Source organism: Cetorhinus maximus, chromosome 20, assembly GCF_964194155.1.
Source record: "Cetorhinus maximus chromosome 20, sCetMax3.hap1.1, whole genome shotgun sequence".
NCBI lineage: Eukaryota > Metazoa > Chordata > Chondrichthyes > Lamniformes > Cetorhinidae > Cetorhinus > Cetorhinus maximus.
The window spans coordinates 84,157,195-84,170,939 of NC_135898.1; the positions used below are offsets into that span (position 1 = coordinate 84,157,195).

A 13,745-nucleotide genomic window follows, 5' to 3' on the forward strand; every position below is an offset into this window, starting at 1 on the left:
ATAAAAGGGTGACCCCTAATTTTAAAATGGTGCCCCTAGTTCTGGACTCACCCACAAGAGGAAACATTCTTTCGATGTCCACCTTGTCAAGGCTGTTCAGGATCTTGTATACTTCAATCAAATCACCCCTCACTCTTCTAAACTCCAGTTCTAAACTCCAGCTAAACAAGCCCAGTCTGTCCAACCTTTCCTCATAAAACAACCCACTATTCCAAGTATCAATCTAGTAAACCAAAACTGCACACAGTATTTGAGGTGCAAACTCACCAATGCCCTGTATAACTGAAGCATAATATCCTTACTTTTATGTTCATTCCATCTTGTAATAAAGAATAGCATTCCATTAACCTTCTTAATTACTTGCTGTACCTGTATACTAACTTTTTGTGACTCATACCAGAACACCTGAATCCCTCTGCACCTCAGAATTATGCAGCTGTTCTCCATTTAAGCAAAACTCTGCTTTTTTGTTCTTCCCACCAAAGTGAACAACTTCACATTTTCCCACATTAAACTTCATTTGCCAGATCTCTGCCCACTCACTTAACCTATCTATATCCACCTGCAACCTCATGTCCTCTTCACAACATACTTTCCTACCTATCTTTGTGTCATCTGCAAATTTAGCTAACATGTCTTCACTCTCCTCATCTAAGTTATTGTGTAAATCATAAAAAGGTGAGGCCCCAGTACAGACCTCTGTGGGACTCCACTCGTCACACCCTGCCAATCAGAAAAAGACCCATTTATGCATACTTTCTGCTTTCTGCCAGCCAGCCAATCTTCTATCCATGCTAATATGCTACCCACTACACCATGCACTTTTATTTTCCTTAACAATCTTTGATGTGGCACCTTTTCAAATGCCTTCTGGAAATCCAAGTACAGCACGCCTACAGGCTCCCCTTTATCCACTGCGCATGTTACTCCTTCAAAAAACTCCAATAAATTGGTTAAGCATGATTTTCCTTTCACAAAACTATGCTGACTCTTCCTGATTACCTTGAGCTCTTCCAAGTCCCAGCTTTAACCTCCTTAATAATTGATTCTAATAACTTCCCCGTGACAGACGTCAAGTTAACTGGCCTAAAGGTTCCTGTTTTCTGCCTCCTCCCTTGAATAGAGGGCTTATATTTGCTACTTTCCAATTTGGTGGAACCTTTCCAGAATCTAGTGAATTTTGGAAAATTAATACCAGTGCATCGACTACCTCAGCAACCTCTTTTGAAATCCGAGGACGTAGTCCACCGGGACCCGGAGACTTGTCAGCCCGCAGCTCCATCAGTTTGCTCAGTACCGTTTCCCTAGTGATTCCCAATTTCACCAAGCTCCTTTCTCCCTTTCACCTCCTGATTTTCAGCTATTACTGGAATTTTTTTTGTATCCTCTATAGTGAACACAGAAGCGAAATATTTACAAAAACAAAAACAGAATTACCTGGAAAAACTCAGCAGGTCTGGCAGCATCGGTGGAGAAGAAAATAGTTGACGTTTCGAGTCCAATGACCTTTCAACAGAACCGTTCTGTTGAAGGGTCATTGGACTCGAAACGTCAACTCTTTTCTTCTCCACCGATGCTGCCAGACCTGCTGAGTTTTTCCAGGTAATTCTGTTTTTGTTTTTGTTTTGGATTTCCAGCATCCGCAGTAGTTTTTTGTTTTTAAGAAGCGAAATATTTGTTTGTTTCTTTTGCCATTTCCTTATTATCTACTATTAACTCCCCACTGTCGCTCTCTAGAGGACCAATACTCACTTTACTCTTTTCCTTTTTAAATACCTGTAGAAACTCTTGCTATCTGTTTTTACATTTCTAACTAGCTTCCTCTCATACTCTAATTTCTTTCTCCTGATTAACCTTTTAGTCATTATCTGCTGTTCTTTATATTCTGTCCAATCATCTGTCCTACCACTCAGCTTTGCAGAGTTGTATGCTTTTTCCTTAAATTTGATGCTTTCCTTAACATCTCTGCTTAACCATGGATGGTGGGTCCTCCCCTTAGAATTTTTCTTTATAGTAGGAATGTACTTATTCTGAAGACTCTGAAATATCCCCTTTAATGTCTGCCACTGCTTCTCTATTGATCTATCTTCTAGCCTAGTTTCCCAGTTCACTTCAACTAGCTCAGTTTTCATTCCTACATAGTTGCCCTTATTTAAGTTTAAAATACTAGTCTTAGACCCCGCTCTTCTCCCTTTCAAACTGGATGTAAAATTCAGTCATATTGTGGTCACTGCTACCTAGGGGTGCCTTTATTCTGAGCTCATGAATTAATCCTGTCACGTTACATAATACCAAGTCTAATATAACCTGCTGTCTGGTTGGTTCCAGAACATGCTGCTCTAAGAAACTATCTCAAAAGCATTCTAAGAACCCCTCATCCAGGCTACCACTATGTGTAGATTAAAATCACCCATGATTATTATAGTCCCTTTATTGCAAGCGCACAATATTTTCTCTTGAATACTTTGTCCTACACTGTGGCTACTGTTAGGGGGACTGTAGACCACTCCCAGTAATGGCTTTTTTCCCCTACTATTCCTCATCTCCACCCAAACAGATTCTACATCCTGATCTCCTGAACCAAGGCCATCTCTAACTATTGCACCAATGTCCTCTTTGCTTAACAGTGCTACCCCTCCACCTTTACCTAGCTTCTTATTCTTCTGAATGTTATGTACCCTCAATATTCAGGACCCAATCTGTGTTGTCCTGCAACCAGTCTCCATAATTGCAATCAGATCATATTTATTTACTTCAGTGTGGGCTATCAATTCATTTACTTTATGAATATTATGTGCATTCAGATAGAGAGCATTCAGTTTTGTCTTTTTGTTACCTTTGTAACATCTAGTCTTGACTGTTGTATTCTTAAGTTTTTTTCTCTGTCCCTTCCTGCTATTCTCTGACCCTTGTTTCTCATATTACTGTTTTGCTCTCCTGTCTTGACTCTACAGCTTGAATTGCTACCCCATCCCAAGCTCAATCCTTCACCTCTCTCATTTAGTTTAAAGCCCCCTCTACTCCCCTAGTTATGTGATTTGCGAGGACGCTCATCCCAGCATGGTTCAGGTGTAAACCGTCCCAGCGGTACAGCCCCCAATTTCCCCAGTACTGATGCCAGTGCCCCACAAACTGGAACCCACTTCTCTCACACCAGTCTTTGAGCCACGCATTTGGTGTCTCTAATCTTGTTTGCCCTATGCCAATCTGCACATGGCTCAGGTAATAATCCAGAGATTACCTTTCAGGTTCTGCTTAACCTAGCTCCTCATACTGACATTGCAGAACCCCTTTCCTAGTTCTAACTATATCATTGGTACCTACATGGACCATGAGAACTGGATCCTCCCCTTCCCACTGCAAGTCCCTCTCCAGCCCTGAGCAGATATCTTGAACCTCGGCACCGGGCAGGCAACCTAGCCACTTGGGCACTCGCTCTTTGCTGCAGAAAACAATGTCAATCCCCCTTAATATACTATCCGCTACTACCACTACATTCCTTTTTGCTCCCCTCACTTGAACGGCTTCCTGTACCACAGTGCCATGGCCAGCCAGCTCACCTACCTTGCAGATAAAGGCAAAATACTGCGGATGCTTGAAATCTTAAAAAAAAAGTGCTGGAAAAACTCAGCAGGTCTGACAGCATCTGTGGAGAGAAAGAGTTAACATTTTGAGTCCATATGACTCTTCAGAACTAAAGAGAAGTAAAAATGTGGTGAAATATATACTGTTTAAGGGGGGTGGGACAGGTGAAGCTGGATAGAAGGCCAATGATAGGTGGGGGCTAAAGAGAGATTGCAAAAGATGTCATAAACAAAAGGTCGAAGGGGCGTTGATGGTGATGATACTGGCTAAAAGAGGTGCTAATAGTGACATTAAGCGTAGAAAGCAGAATGAGCAAGTGACAGATGGCCCTAATGGGGGTGGGGTGGGAGGAGGGGATGGTGTGGGGAAGAAAGATTCAAATAGGCTAAAAGGTGGGGATAAAACAATGGCTAAAAATTGAAATAAATTTTAAAAATAACAATGAAAATAGGTGGGGAAAAAAGTATATGTGTATAAAAATTAATAAGTAAATATTTCAAAAAAAGGGGTGAGGGTGGAGGAGAGTGTTCATGGTCTGAAGTTGTTGAATTCAATGTTAAGTCCAGAAGGCTTTGAAGTGCCTAATGATGAGGCGCTGTTCCTCCAGTTTGTGTTGAGCTTCACTGGAACATTGCAGCAGTCCAAGGACGGGCATGGAAGCAGGGTGGTGTGTTGAAATGGCAAGTGACAGGAAGGTCTGGGTCATGCTTGCAGACAGATCAAAAGTGTTCTGCAAAGCGGTTACCTGACTAGGGCCATCTGTCACTTACTCATTCTGCTTTCTACTCTTAATATCACCATTAGCACCTCCCTTTAGCCACTATCACCACCATCGCTTTCGTCCACACAGGTTGTGAGCACCTCAAACCTGTTTGACTATTGCAAAGCCTGAGGGTCCTCCCCTACTGTTTGCTCAGTCCCATTACCTGCCTCACTGACAGTCACGTCCTTCTGTCCCTCACTGCTGACCAAAACAGATGACCCTCTTCTAAGAGGTGTGACTGTCTTCTGGAACAAAGTATCCAGGTATTTCTCCCCCTCCCTCATGCTGCGCCGTGCCTGCATTTGGCTTCCAAATCCTTATCCGAATTCCTCAAGCTGCTTATACTTCCTGCAGACGTGTTTGTCACGGGTCACCTTGACGTCCAAAAGCTCCCACGTCTCTCAGCTGCAACATAACACCTGGTCCCGCCATTCTAACTTGTTATTTAGCTAATTTTAATTACTTTCTTCCTGTGTATGCTACAATTTACTATTTATTGAATGCTAGTACCACTGACAACTAAAGGATATATGCTTCTTAACTACAAGGTTTGTGTTTTAGATGTTTGTTTAAATTGCTTTATTTTTATTGCTTTTTTGAAACTTTATTGTTTGATTTTAATTTTAAAGTTATCAAATTTTGGTTTATTTTAAAGTTTTAGTTCTTTTTATTTATAGATCTACCTTAACTCGCCAGTCCTAAGCTAGTTTCTCTCACACTGTCCCTTAGACTGAGCACTTACTGGCCAATCAACCTACTAGCTTCCTGTAGTGTCACAGTTGCTTTTTTCCTTTTACCCTGACTGCAGCCTCACAGCAGCTGAAACAGTGCACTCCTCAGCTTCACTCCTCACTCAACTCCAGACTCATGTCTCCAGATAGCCAGGCTCTGGAAGTCTTCCTCTAAACCCTTCCCCCTATCCTCCTTAAGACCCTCATATTTGGCCAAGCTTCTGGTGAGCCTTCCTGATATCTCCTTTGGCTTGACGGTCATTATTTGGGCATTTTTTTCTATGTTAAAGGTGCTATATAAATGCATGTTGTTTACAGGCAGATGTCGGTTTACATTGTGTATTGCACTGCCTGAAAGGGCAGTGGAAGCAGATTCTTAGTAAGTTTCAAAAGGGAATTGGATATTCTGGCTGCTATATTGCAGCTGTGGAGTTCCCCATCTTTTTGTTTCACTACTAACGTACACATATCCAACCTTTAAAGGCATGTTTCTTCTAACATGCTACAGGTTTAAATAGAAAGCAATGATAACATTTTCAACTTTATTGACTTAACATGTCATCCTTGTTTAACTTGTTTAGTCATGGTGTTGTTCTGCACTGAGGGGACCTGGTCTTTCTCCAGTTGTTTTGATAAAAAAAACAATTTGGCTTGAAGTTGCAGAGCTGCGAGCCAAGGTGCTTTACCAAAGGTCGGAAGAGGTTCCTGGCGCTATTGCAGGCTTCCTTTTCATAATGTGTGGTGGTTTCTGCTGTGCATTGGGAAATTTTCATGAGGCCGTTTTTGTGTAATGGCAAGAAAAACACTTCTGGGCTCAAAACCTCAAGATGTCCCAAAGCACGCTGCAGTACATTTTTTACAGTGTAGTCACTGTTTTACTGTGGGAAGTGCAGCAGCCAGTTTGTGTGCACAAAGCTTCCACAAACACCAAGATACTAATAACCTGATCATCTATGTCAGTGATGTTGGTTGGGTGATAAATACTGGCCAGGACCCAGGGAAGAACTCCTGTGCCCTTCAAAATAGTGCCCTTGCAATCTTTTATGTCCATGAGAAGGCAGACATGGCCTTGGTCTAACCTGAGAGACTGTGTGCAGAGCCATAGCCCGTCAAGAGTTGGCCTTGAGAAGAGGTTTTGACAGAAAAGTGAGCCCAACTAAGAGGTTCTGGACAACGGGTGGGATTTCAGCTTCATTCCCTGGGGATATCAGAGCTGGCCCTATTGAGGATTTACTTAGCATGTGCTCAGCTTGTGTACACAGCTGCTGCCCAGTGACCTCTTGCGTTAGTCAGAATTTTGCAGCAAGGGTGAGAGAGTTATTTTGAGCTTCTGTTTAACAAAATTTAATTAGTCACTGATTGTGAAAGTCTCCTTTAGATGATATGGATGTACACCATCTTCCCCTCAGTGGATGCTTTTGTATGAACCAAGACAGCAAGTCCTCAGCAGGATGTTTGACTAACTGAGGCATCAAAGCCAAGTCTGATTCTACCCTTGGGCTTGAATTAACTTAAATTATTTTGTACTGTCCATGTTTATGCATCTCAGTTAAACAGACCAGGAAAGTCTAACTTTAAGGTCAGCTGTAGCCCTGGGTCTCCATCTTGCCTCGGTCAGAATCATGTCCCACTCTTCAACTTCACTGGAGCACAGCACTGTCAGAGGTGCTGTCTCTTGGATGAGGTGTTTAACCTGCCTTGTCAGGTAGATAGAAAAATCACATGGGACTATTTCAAAGAATGGCAGAGGAGTTTTCCCTAGTGTTTGGGCTGATATATATTCCTTAGCCAGCATCACTTTTACCAGTGAGATCTGGGTGTGTGCAAATTAGCTGCTACATTTGCTACATTGTAACAGTGATCGAACAGAGGGCACTGGTGAGAAGTGACTGAAGCATTCTGGGAGAAGTCAGCGCAGTCACCACCACTCAGGAGGGAATCGAGAAGAAGGACTCTTGCACTCAACATTTGAAAAAGAGCGTGGAGATTGAAGGCAGGTCAGTTGAAAAAGAGTGCGGAGATTGAAAATAAAAGGAGGGGAAGCTGAAGAGGAGCGGCCAGCCTGTGAGCGGCCAGTGGGCGAGTGGCCCAGTGAAGGAGTGGAGCTTTGAGGCTTTGGCTCGAGAGGCTTAGGCAAGCAGAGGCTGAGTACGAGCTTGCTCCCAGTGGGGTAGGGCCAGGTAAAGTCCTTTTAATTAAATTAGGAGTAGGTAATGCAGGCAGCAGTTGGGGCAGTTGAGTGCTCCGAATGCAGCATGTGGGAAGTCATGGACAGCACAATTGTCCCTGATGACTACACCTGCAAAAGGTGCATCCAGCTGCAGCTCCTGAGAAGCCGAGTTAGGGAACTGGAGCTGGAGCTGGATGAACTTCGGATCATACGGGAGGCAGAGGCAGTAATAGACAGGAGTTTCAGGGATACAGTCACCCCTAAAAGTTAGGAGGCAGGCAGCTGGGTGAATGTCAGGAGAGGGAAGGGGAATAGACAAAGAGCAGAGAACCCCTGTGGCCGTTCCAATCAACAATAGGTATACCGTTTTGGATACTGTTGGTGGGGACGACCTACCAGGGACAAGTTGTAGTGGTCGCATCTCTGGCATCGAGGCTCGACCCTCAACTCAGAAAGGAGGGAGGGAAAAGAGGGGAGCAGTAGTGATAGGGGATTCGATAGTTAGGGGGACAGATAGGAGGTTCTGTGGGAGAGATCAAGAATCCCAGATGGTCTGTTGCCTCCCTGGTGCCAGGGTCCGCGATATCTTGGATCGAGTTCTCAGTATTCTCAGGAGGGAGGGTGAGCAGCCAGATGTCGTGGTCCATGTAGGGACCAATGACGTGGATAGGAAGGAGGAGGAGGTCTTGCAATGAGAGTTTAGGGAGTTAAGTGCAAAGTTGAAGGACAGGACCTCCAGGGTTATGATCTCAGGAGTGCTAACCATGCCACGTGCTAGTGAGGCGAGAAATAGGAGGATAATGCAGCTAAATACGTGGCTAAGGAGATGGTGCAGGAGGGAGGGCTTCATGTTTCTTGACAATTGGGCTCTGTTCCAGGGAAGGTGGGACCTGTTCCGACAGGACGGTTTGCACCTGAACTGGAGGGACTAACATCCTTGCGGGTAGGTTTGCTAGTGCTGCTCCGGGGCGTTTAAACTAGATTTGCAGGGAGAGGGGAACCAGAGTGTTAGAGCAGATAGTGAGGTGGAGGAGGATAAAGGTCGAGAGGAATGCATGTATAGACAGAAATCAAGGGTCCGTACGTGATAGAAATGTTCTCAGGTGCATCTATTTCAATGCAAGGAGTATTGTCGGAAAGGCAGATGATCTTAGGGCGCGGATTGGCACGTGGGATTACGACATTATTGCTATTAGTGAGACTTGGTTGCAGGAGGGGCAGGACTGGCAGCTCAATGTTCCGGGGTTCTGTTGTTTCAGACGTGATAGAGGGGGAGGGATGAAAGGGGGAGGAGTGGCATTACTAGTCAGGGAAAATATCACAGCTGTGCGTAAGCAGGACAGCCCAGAGGGCTCGTCTACAGAGGCCATATGGGTGGAGCTGAGGAATGGGAAAGGTGTGACCACACTAATAGGGTTGTATTATAGACCGCCCAATAGTCAGAGAGAATTGGAGGAGCAAATCTGTAGAGAGATAGCAGACCGATGTAAGAAACAGAAAGTTGTGATAGTAGGAGATTTTAACTTTCCACATATTGACTGGGACTCCCATACTGTAAAAGGGCTGGATGGCTTGGAGTTTGTCAAATGTGTTCAGGAAAGTTTTCTAAATCAATATAGAGAGGTACCAACGAGAGAGAGGATGCAATACTTGATCTCCTATTAGGGAACCAGACAGGTCAGGTGACAGAAGTATGTGTAGGTGAACATTTTGGGTCCAGTGACCACAATGTCATTAGTTTTAAGCTAATTATGGATAAGGATAGGTCTGGTCCTCGAGATTCTAAATTGGAGAAAGGCCAATTTTGTGGAAATGAGAAAGGATCTAGGAAGAATGGATTGGCATAAGTTGTTTTCTGGCAAGGATGTGTTCAGTAAGTGGAAGGCATTCAAAAGCGAAATTTTGAGAGTGCAGAGTTTGCATGTTCCTGTCAGGATTAAAGGCAAAGTTAACAGGCATAGGGAACCTTGGTTTTCAAGGGATATTGGCAATCTGGTTAAGAAGAAGAGAGAGGTGTATAGCAGGTATAGGCAACAAGAAGCAAATGAGGTACTTGTAGATGATAGAAAATGTAAGAAAATACTAAAAAAGGAAACCAGGAAGGCAAAAAGAAGACTTGAGGTTGCTTTGGCAGATAATGTGAAGGTAAACCCGAAGGGTTTCTACAAATATATTAGGAGTAAAAGGATAGTAAGGGACACAATTGGTCCCCTTGAAGATCAGAGTGGCCGTCTATGTGTGGAGCCTCACGAGATGGGGGAGATCTTAAACAGTTTTTTTGCATCAGTATTTACTCAGGAAACTGGCATAGTGTATAAGGAAGGAAGGGAAACAAGCAGTAGTTTCATGGAACATATAGAGATTAAAGAGGAGGAGGTGCTTGTTGCCTTACAGCGAATAAAGATAGATAAATCCCCCGGGCCTGACATGATATTCCCTCGGACCTTGAGGGAGACTAGTGTAGAAATTGCAGGGGCCCTGGCAGAAATATTTAAAATGTCCTTAGCTATGGGTGAGGTGCCGGAGGATTGGAGGGTAGCTCATGTTGTTCCGTTGTTTAAAAAAGGCTCCAAAAGTAAACCAAGTAATTACAGGCCAGTGAGCCTGACATCAGTCATAGGTAAATTATTGGAAGGTGTTCTGAGAGATCGGATATATAATTATTTGGACAGCCAAGGGCTAATTAAGGATAGTCAGCATGGCTTTGTGCGTGGTAGGTTGTGTTTAACGAACCTTGTAGAGCCTTTCGAGGAGGTTACCAAGAAAGTAGATGAAGGAAAGGCTGTGGATATTGTCTACATGGACTTTAGTAAGGCCTTTGACAAGGTCCCACATGGGAGGTTAGTTCAGAAGGTTCAGACACTTGGTATCCATGGAGTGGTTGTAAACTGGATTCGAAATTGGCTGTGTGGGAGAAGACAGAGAGTGGTAGTGGATGATTGCTTCTCAGACTGGAGGTCTGTGACTAGTGGTGTGCCTCAGGGATCTGTACTGGGACCATTGTTGTTTGTTGTCTATATCAATGATTTGGATGATAATGTGGTGAATTGGATCAGCAAGTTTGCTGATGACACTAAGATTGGAGGCGCTGTGGACAGTGAGGAAGGCTTTCAAAGCTTGCAGAGAGATCTGGACCAACTGGAAAAATGGGCCAGAAAATGGCAGATGGAATTTAATGCGGAAAAGTGAGGTGTTACATTTTGGAAGGTCAAACCAAGGTAGGCCATACACAATAAATGGTAAGGCACTGAGGAGTGTGGAGGAACAAAGGGATCTGGGAGTTCAGGTGCATAATTCCCTGAAAGTGGCGTCACAGGTAGACAAGGTTGTACAGAAAGCTTTTGGCATATTGGCTTTCATAAATCAAAGTATTGAATATAGGAGTTGGGATGTTATGGTGAGGTTGTATAAGACATTGGTGAGGCCAACTTTGGAGTATTGTGTGCAGTTCTGGTCGCCTAACTACAGGAAGGATATCAGTAAGATTGAAAGAGTGCAGAGAAGATTTACTAGGATGTTGCCGGGTCTTAAGGAATTGAGTTACAGGGAAAGATTAAACAGGTTAGGACTTTATTCCTCAGAGCGTAGAAGAATGAGGGGAGATTTGATAGAAGTTTACAAAATTGTGAGGGGTATAGACAGAGTAAATGCAAGTAGGCTCTTTCCACTTAGATTAGGAGAAATAAACACGAGAGGACATGGCTTTAGGGTGAAAGGGGAAAGGTTTAGGGGGAACATTAGGGGGAACTTCTTCACTCAGAGAGTGGTGAGAGTGTGGAACGAGCTACCATCTGACGTGGTAAATGGGGCTCACTCTTAAGTTTTAAGAATAAATTAGATACATGGATGGGAGAGGTCTGGAGGGTTATGGACTAGGTGCAGGTCAGTGGGACTAGCGGAATAATATTTCGGCACAGACTAGAAGGGCCGAATGGCCTGTTTTCTGTGCTGTAGTGTTCTATGGTTCTAATTGTTCCTCAAAAAGCACATAACTGGCTTTGAAGGACTTTGGGGCATCCTAAGATTGTCAAATTTAAGATTGCCATTACATCAATGTAATGATTGATGTCTTTGCTCAGTTCCTGCAGATTGGATCAGTACCCAGGGGTGTAGGAAGAGAAAAGTCAGTTTGCTATCCGGAGATTTCTGGAATGTATGTCTGGGCATCGGTTGTGGGTAGGATTGGTTTTGATAGAGATACCCCACATGCTGAATTGCTCAAATATTCACTGTACACAGGTGAACATTGGTCAGTAGGGAGTTGTGCCCTAGGAAGTACAGTTTGGAACTTGGACAGACTCTAACAAGGTAAGTTAGAGTAATCTGGAGTGATAAATTAAAGGCTATTCTACAAAGAGCGTATCACATGACATTAAAGGCTATCAACTTGCCTGATTGTCCTGAATTGTATTGTTATCATGCAATGAATTAGTTCAGTGATAGATTTGCTGTAACCAAACAGTGGGACTTGTAATCAGTTTATATATTGGCTTTACCAACTGAAGCAGGTACAGATGTGATGATAGAACTGGCAGTGAGATACGATAATCAAATGGACCCGAGTGAATGTGAGAGGAGATAGAGGACAAAGTTTTGTTTGCAGCTTTTGGGTGAAATTTTAAACCCTCGAGGGGACGTAAAAGATCCGCTGTCACTTTATGGAAAAGAGCAGGGGAGTTCTCCCTGGTATCCTGGGAATATCTATCCCTCACCAACATGACAGAAACAGCTTATGTGGTCATCATCACATTGCTGTTTGTGGGAGTTTGCTATGTGCAAATTGGCTGAAGTGTTTACTACATTACAACAGTGACTACACTTCAACAAGAAGTACTTCACTGGCTGCAAAGTGCTTTGAGAGGTGTTTGGTGATCGTGAAAAGCACTCCCTGAGATGAGAGAACAAATATTGCTACTGTTATGATTCCGGCTGAAACTACTGGACAAGTCAGATTCCAGACTGAAACCTGGCTTGATGGAGGAAAGTTACTGAACAAATTCACAGGAGTCTCTGATGAGTTTTTAACACACGGAATAGAATATTTATTTAAATAAGAAAAATGAACTATATTACACCAGACAAAAAGGTTGTAAAGATCTCAATACAAACATAAGAAAGTGATTCAAATAATCACTATTCCTTCACTCCAGCTATACCTTTACTGACACACATTCAGAAAGATAAAACAATTTACCATATCTCTCTAATATTCAGGGTATGTAAGCGCTACATGTGAGTGAACTGTGGACAGACACACCACACTCCAAAGTAAATGACAGATGTGACCAAAGCAGACTCGATAGATTTCTCAGCAACTCGCCCAGATGCTTGTCACATTGTGAGCCAACCGGTCTCGCTGAAACTCTGTCTTTCTCACGAGGGTTTCCAATCTCCACATTTGAAGAACCCTGCTTGGAATTCTCTCCAAAAGCCGTTCCCACTTGGAGGTGGATCAACAAGAGTCCCGCCTCCAGGGTTTCAATCTTGCCTTCCAAGATTTCTTTCACCTGGATCTCTGTGTACACTCAAGCTTCACCTTCCAAGCACACTTGAGGTGTCAGCTGTGGCTCAGTTCATAGCACCCTCGCCTTTGAATCAGAGGGTTGTGGGTTCATGTCCCACTCCCGGAAACCAAGAACTGTGATTGTACTCGAAAGAGTTGCAATCTGTGACTGTTGATAACTTGAAAGAGTTTCCAAGCACACTTTCAGATCTTTGGCTATGCCAAGCAGAACACCACTGCTTCAAAAGGCTACCTTTGCCCTTGCAACCCACAGCACTGAGTCACCAACCTTCGCCTGCCCTCTTGGATCTTCAGGGCTTCGTTCAAGCCACTTTGCTTCAAGTCAGCTTCCCCGCAATGGTCCCTTTAATACAGAACCTATTGCTCTGCTTCTTTCTCAACTTCATTTAACAAGATCTGTTTCTGTCCTCTTTCCTTGTCCCTTACCTGGGACTGTCTTCTGGTACCTGTCTTTGACCCTGCCCGAGACCTTATGGGAGCTTTCCCTGTGTCCTACTCCCTGGGATGACACCTGTCTCATGGCGCTCAGGTCCCAGGTCCCCTGACTTGCCATTTCACTACGTTTCACTTATTTACTTCCTTTTCTTCCGCACACGTGCAGGGCTGGTCCCCAGCCTAAAGACGTGAAAATGGACTAACTGCGCAAGTGCGACCCTTTCCCAGCTGGCGCATGTGCAGAAGCCCCGAGGCTCGCCAGGAACTGTAGTTCCCCGATTGTGCCTTTGATTTAAACTTAAGGTAAGTACCGGAGTTCGTTACACCACCTGGACTTGAACCCAACTGAGGGCTTTAATGGTGCACTAAATGTAAATCCATTGTACCATTTCTAGTCGAACTGTGACAGGACAAAGGGCATCAGTTCAAACTGCTAAATGGTGTATTTGGCTCTGACATTGGTTATCCACTCCTGAAATTAAGGTGGGGAATTGGAGGAACCACTGGAATCATTTTATTATTTGATCATTTCAGAAA

General features: G+C 43.8%; 1 protein-coding gene and 1 long non-coding RNA gene across 3 annotated transcripts in view; one reads left to right on the forward strand and one right to left on the reverse strand.

The window, feature by feature from the left end:
• The window catches only part of LOC144694527 (uncharacterized), a 59,107-nt gene extending 57,638 nt beyond the window's left edge, over window positions 1-1,469 (reverse strand). Inside the window, exon 1 of the long non-coding RNA XR_013579769.1 lies at window positions 1,418-1,469. This is a non-coding gene — a long non-coding RNA (uncharacterized LOC144694527). The remainder of the gene's footprint in view (window positions 1-1,417) is intronic.
• pi4k2a (phosphatidylinositol 4-kinase type 2 alpha) overlaps window positions 1-13,745 on the forward strand; it is a 55,962-nt gene that overhangs the window by 7,671 nt on the left and 34,546 nt on the right. The gene's annotated exons all lie outside the window — the stretch shown is intronic.